This window comes from Octopus sinensis, unplaced genomic scaffold, assembly GCF_006345805.1.
Source record: "Octopus sinensis unplaced genomic scaffold, ASM634580v1 Contig01038, whole genome shotgun sequence".
In the NCBI taxonomy this organism is placed as follows: Eukaryota; Metazoa; Mollusca; class Cephalopoda; order Octopoda; family Octopodidae; genus Octopus; species Octopus sinensis.
The window spans coordinates 7,501-15,000 of record NW_021824503.1 but is presented as its reverse complement, the minus strand read 5'-3'; positions in this window follow the sequence as shown (position 1 = coordinate 15,000).

The following is a 7,500-nucleotide window of genomic DNA, read 5'->3' as shown; positions in this document are numbered from 1 at the left end:
ATATCTGTATATATATAATGTGGGTGTGTGTGTGTGAGTGGTTTGTGGGAGTGTGTGTGTACAACGTATGTATATATGTATGTATGATATGTATATATATATATACAATATATAATATATATATATATATATACATGTATATAATTAATATATGATGTATATATATATATATGTATGTATAAGATATATATATATATATATGATATATATGTATATAAATGCATGTATATATTTATATGAGTATGTTTATACATGTGCATATATATCTATAAATTTGCGTGTATATATTTATATGTATATATGTTTATACGTGTGTATATATACGTATATATATATATATATGGTATATACAAGTATATATATGTATATATGTTTATGTGTGTATATATATATATATGCGTTTATGTGTATATATATATATATATATGGTATATACAAGTATATATATATGTTTATGTGTGTATATATATATATTTGCGTTTATGTGTATATATTTATATGTGTATATATATATATATTCGTGTGGCTGCATGTATATAAATATATGTGTGTATGTGCGTGTGTGTGTGTATGTGTGTCACAAAAAAAAATATAATAATGTACATTAGAGAGTTAGCTAGAATGAAAAATATGTATGGAAAGGACGTGAATGAGGGAAATAAATAAAAAAAAAAAAACATGGTGGAAAGTACGTAAGGTTTAAAAAGAAAAAAAAGAGAAGAAATGGAAAAACAAAAAAACTGTTAAAAGACGAAGCAAGATTTGAGCATGAAAAGACAGACAGCTAAATACGACACACAAAATGCAAAAAGGAAAACGTAAAAAATAAAAAAAATTAAAGATTATAAGAACGATAAACACTGGAGTATATTATAGTGAATATATATATAATATATATATATGGATAATATATATAAATATATTATGTACTATATATATAGATATATATATATATATATATATATATATATATATTGTACTATATAGTACTATATATATGTACTATACACTGTACTATATATATGTATATATATATATGTACATATATATATGTATATATATATATGTATGTACTATATATATGTACTATATTATATATATATATATATATATATATATATATATTTATATACATATATGTTCTATATATGTACTATATAGAGATATGTACTACTATATATATAGTATATATATATATATGTTTTAAAGACACCATATTACGAAGGGAAAAACAAAAACGAAACTACTAAAAAAAAAACAGAAAAGAAACAAAAAAGAAACGGTTATATATGCTCGTTTATCAAGTTTCATTGTCTTTGTTGGTTAAAAAATTGATAAAAACATGATAAACAAACAAACAAAATTGTTGTTCAAGCGTTTTATTCTTTGTTCAGCAAACAGCGCGGTTCTTCTTCCATAGGGAGGATGCGGAAAAATGAAAGAGCAGAGTGAAAGAGCGAGAGGCAGAGAGAGAGAGTGGGGAGAGAGAGACGGAGAAAGAGATAGAAGGAAGAGTAAGGTGAGGTGAAAGACCGCGTGAAAATTTACTGCTATCTTCATCATCATTGTTATTAAGTTCCGCAAGTGTTAAAAGTGAAAGTAGAGAGTTAAATTCTGCTTTAGTCATTAAACACTTGCAAATGTTTTTACTTACTTATTAACTTGTTTCAGCCACACCGGTCTGAGGCCATGCTGGAGCATAGCCTTGAATGGGTTTAGTCGAACAAATCGGCCCCAGTACTTATATATATATATATATATATATATATATATATAATATATATAGAAATAGTAAAAAGTGAAAAAACTACAGAAGGCTTGTTTTTAAAAGGTTAAAAAATAATATTTGAGTCATTATGAAGAAGAATGTTATAATGACTTAAATATATATTTTTTAACCTTTTAAAAAAAGCCTTCTGTAGTTTCTTCACTTTTTACTATTTTCTATATATTCAACCAGTGCTTTCACCCACCAACTTTCTCACCTATATATATATATATATATATATTATATATATAACATATACATTTTAAAGTCTGTACATACATCACCTATACATATACGTGCGAGTGCGCATACACAAACATCAAATACACACAATATGTATATATAAAGATAGATTCAGTAGGGTGTTTAACTCAAGGTTCTGCACACTGGAACAGAATCGGAAATCACGAGACTATTAATCACTCACCCATACCAGCACCTATATATATATATATATATATATATAATCAAAATAAGCAATAAGAATGACTCCGGTAATTTGGTACAATTGTTTCGCACTACATCATTTTATTAAAAGTTGTAAGTATTACAACAGATTTAAGATGCTGAATGCTCATCAGCCAATTATATAGGTTTTCCATTAATATAAAAGCTTTCAAATCAAGTGGCAACATTATAGAGAAGGTAGATATACAGACAAAGATGTAGATTTAAATTTTAAGAACATATAATTTTTGCTGAACTTATATATATATATATATATTATATATATATATATATATATATACGTTTAAATATTTGTTGCGCAAGATTTTTTATTGTGACAAAAAAACTCTGGCCGAAATAAGATTAAGATTAATGTAAAAAATAAATAACACTGAAGCAAAGTAACACCAAATATATAGTGCGTGTGTTTTATTGGCTAAACTGGCAAAATGACCATTCCTAAATACAAATATTATATATATATATATATATAGATATATATATATATTATATATATATAATATACATACATACATAGATGCATACACATGCATCACGGAAACAGCATAAAACTTTTTAAAATAATACAACACGCCCAGACGTACACACACGTATATATCTCTCTCTTCTCTCTCTCTCTCTCTCTCTCTCTACACACACGCGCGCGCATACACGCCCATGTCAATTTGATACCCTGTGAAAGCATATCTGCTCATCATTATCACAAATATCATTAACATCATATTCATTGTTGTGCATGTGTGTATATATACGTGTGTGTGCGTGTGAATGTTATGTGTGTTCAGTGTATGTATGTGTGCGCGTGTGAGTACATGTCTGAGTGTATGTGTTTCTGTAAGTGTGTGTGTGTGTGTGTGCGTTTGTGCGTGTCAGTTTTAATATACTTCTTTTTGACCCTGCGTAATTACGACCGTTAAAATATTAATTATTGCTCATCATTTTTCTTATTGTACTTATTTTTGTTGTTGATATTACAATTATTATTTATGCTTTTTTTTGTCTTTGCCCTTGAACTAGTATTTTTGTTGTTATTATTATTATTATTATTATTATTATTATTAATATTACCATTATTATTATTATTATTATTATTGTTATTATTATTATTATTATTATTACCATTAATATTATCATTATCATTATGATTATTATTATTATTATTATTATTATTATTATTAAGGCGGCGAGCTGGCACAATCGTTAGCCTTAGCGGCATTTCGTCCGTTCTTACGTTCTGAGTTCAAATTCCGTTGTGGTCAACTTTGCCTTTGATCCTTTCGGGGTCGATAAATTAAATACCAGGGATTGATATAATCAATTAGTCCCCACCCACAAATGTCAGGCTTTATGGCAATAGTAACAAAATTATTATTATCATTGATGTTGTTGTTAACGTGACAAGCCGGCAGAATCGTTAGCACACTGGACGAAAAGTTTAGCTACGTTCTCAGTTCATATTTCGCTGAGGTTGACTTTGCTTTTATCTTTTCGGGTTGATAAATCAAGTATCAGTGAAGCACTGGGTCGATATAATCGACTAGTCCCCTCCCCCAACATTCCAGGACTTGTACCTATGGTATATGGCGTAGTGGTTAAGAGCGCGGGATAGTAACCCCAAGATTCCGAGTTCGATTCCAGGCAATGACCTGAACAATAATAATAATAATAACAACAACAACAATATCGAAAAATACCTTAGGAATGAGAACCCCGGTTCAAAATTTCCCCAAGACATCTAATGAAAGCTGGATAGTTTATTAGCTGAAACGTTGTGTTAACAACAAACAAGATGAGGACAAATTTACGTCAATTGTAAATAATGTAAATATTGTACATAATTCCTCGTCTCTTAAATATAGAACTGTATATGTTGAAATCTTTTGTGTATTGTAGAAGTATAATTAAGTTATTGCACGTAAATTTTACCAATAAAATCTTATATGGACCCAGGTTGAGAACCACTGCGTTAGAGTGTTAGAAGAAAGGCCGTTTTCTTGCAGCATTTGTTCCAGATCCTCACGTTTTAAGTTCAAATCCGGTCGAAGTCAAATTTACCTTTCATCTTTTTGAAGTCGATGAAATAAAGTACGAGTCAAGAACTCGAGTCAATTTTGCCAGCTTAGGAACCCACTGGAATTTTTGTCCTTAACCCATAAAGCGCTGGGATTTGCATTTACATAGCATGAACTGCTGAGCACATTTCATGAAAATGAGATTACCATGCGAGTATGAAAAACAAAAGAAATAGTTAAAATATCTTCTTAGTATATAATAGTGGCAAGATTTACTTCATCTGAAAAGTCATTAGTTGAACTATTAGTCCTCTTGCATTCTGGGGGCTATCGGAGCGTTTGAGTGACATTAGACCCCAATAAACGCCCATAGATTAAATGCATCTATATGTGCCACGATCGTGGCCAGTCGATTTGTGCCTGACAGCCAGAATCGAGGCCTGTCGATCTGTGCCCGACGGCTACGATCGTGGCCCGTCGCGCTTTGTGTTAAAATTATTATGTTAGATGAGATCAGTTATACGGATCAGTGATTTGGCAGGAACGTTAGTGCGTCGTACAAAATACCTGGTGGTAATTTCTTCTTCTTTCTTTTTTTTTTTGAGGCTCTTTGCATCCGTAGCCTGAAGTAAAATTTGTAGTCTGCCGCAGTCAGCTCTGCCTTCCATCAACTCCACCTCCCGAACTCGATAATATAGAGTACTGCTAGTAACGTTATCGACTAAACACTTTTTCTCCTCAATTTACTAGAAATAGTAATATAATATATTACTATTATACAAGAGAAACTACTTAATATAAGAGGCGGCAATTGCTACTACAACTATAACAACAACTACTACCACAAACTACTACTTCCAGTACCACGAACACCATCTCTACTGCTGCTGCTACCACTACATAAGAGAAACCTGTAAATGGTTTCTCTTATATCGTAGGATGGACGCTGTATCTCATTAGCATTGATTTTCTGTGAATTCTATACTATTGAACATTGATCATAATAAAAGCGTCAATGGTGAAAACGTCTATTAAAGCTAGACACAGTGTATATACGGGGTTTGTGGTAGCCATGTTTTGTTGCAAAACTTGAAAATGAATGCTAGCGATATTGAATATCTTTCAAAACTGCAATTTGGAGAGGAGGTTGATAGTCGATTACAGGGACCCTAGTATATGAATGGTGCTTTACTTTATGATACCTCGGAAGGATGGAAGGCATAATTGATGTCGGTGGGATTTGAACCCAGAACGTAAAGAATTGGAAGAAATACCTCATAGCATTTTGTTCGACGCTCTAACGGTTCTACCAACTACAGTTTGGTAGATGGTGTTCGTGGTGGTGTTACGTATGTGGTGGCTTTCAAATGGTTCCAAATTTTAGGACAAGGCTGGCAATTTTCGTAAGAGGTGGGTTACTCGATTACAGCACCCCCATTACTGACTGGTACCTATTGTTTTCGACTCAGAAAGTTGTAAGGCAAAGTTGACTTGGGCAGAATTTGAACTCGGAATGTAGAGGCCTGGCAGAAATTCCCCTAAACATTTTATCCCACGAGCTTAAAGACTCTACCAGCTCACCGAGTTGGTAGTTTCAGGAATAATAAGGCCAACATGTTGCACTATGTTGCTCCATATTTATGCTGGTATTATTTTTCATATTGCTTATGCTTCCGGCTAATTCGTATCCGCTTCCGGTTATATGTAGCTTGAGATGACACCGTCATAATAAACCACGGAGAGAACTGCGGAATGACTTCCGGTTGCTATACGCCCCACCCGCAAAGCATCGTAATGATCTGTCTTACTGTAAATCCTTCAGGCCCAGTTGGACATAAAAGACTTTTAGCGGGGGTAATAATGTAATGTTGTAATGTCCATGTCTTTATTAAGGGTCTTATTGACTGAATAAAAAGAAAATATAAAACATCTGCAACCAAGAATCGAAACCAAACTGCAGACTTAGTTAACTGGGAGTTTACCTCGTTTTCTAGGGCGCTAACCAAATAGAAATGCCTGAAAATAGAAACGAAATGTATGTTTAAAAAGTGTTCTACACATCATGCTAATCAAGTGCCCTGCATAAGCTAGAGTTAAAAGGAAGGGAGATAATCCTCTTGGAGGCATTTTGAAGACGTTTCCATAAACTCCGACATATTTTCTGGATCTAAGTGTCCTGGTTTAAAAGGGACATTGGGACACAAATGAAGTGGGTAGATAACCAATAGTCATAACACAGAGATGTCACTGGGAAAAGCAATAACCTTCTGATAATTTGTGACTAAATTTGATGTTCGGTTGAAGATCGTAGGGTCCCTTACCTTGCTATTTTTCTTGAAAGGCATATGTATGTCACATCATTCATTTGACCCCTAATATCAAACTGTAGTCTAGCTACATTGTTTTGTAGACAACAGAATCTTCTCAGTTCTCTAAACAGGTACACTGCAAAAAATTAGCTAATCTAGGCAATAAAAAAACGCGCGCCTATATGTATGTTTCTCTGAGTGTACATATTTATCTATTTGTCTATATACTATAATATATGTATATAATATACGTACATAACCTTTAATGAGCACTTTTACAAACAGCGCGTTTCTCTAGAGTTTGAAAATATTATGAACAAGCTTAATCGATTTTCGAATTTTATAGTGGCGTCTAAATCAATTTGACCAACCCCAGAGAAACAAGCAACCACTCTGCTTATATACTCAGCCATTACAGTTGGTAGAGAAAACTGGCGCAACTAATATGCATATATGGATATTACTCTATATATGCACATATACACAAACATCCGTGCATATTGTATATGCATATATGTATATGTATAGATATCCTTATACTATATATATATTATAATATATATATATATATATATAGATATATATATTATATATTATATAATATAATATAAATATATATTATATATATATATACCTGTAAATGTAACGTGACAATTATTCGGTAGCCATGATAAAACTCCGAGTTTCAGATGCCGAAATCCCACGCCGCCATCTCTGAAGAGATGGCTACCGAATAATTGTCACATATTACATTTACAGATACATTCCCTATTTACATGATATGGAGGTATCTTTCATTCTTTTGTTGTCTTACCATTTTTATCAATATATATATATATATATATATATATATATATAATATATATATATATATATATATATGTATATATATGTATGTATGTATGTGTGTATGAATGTAGGTATGCATGCGTCTATCTATCTA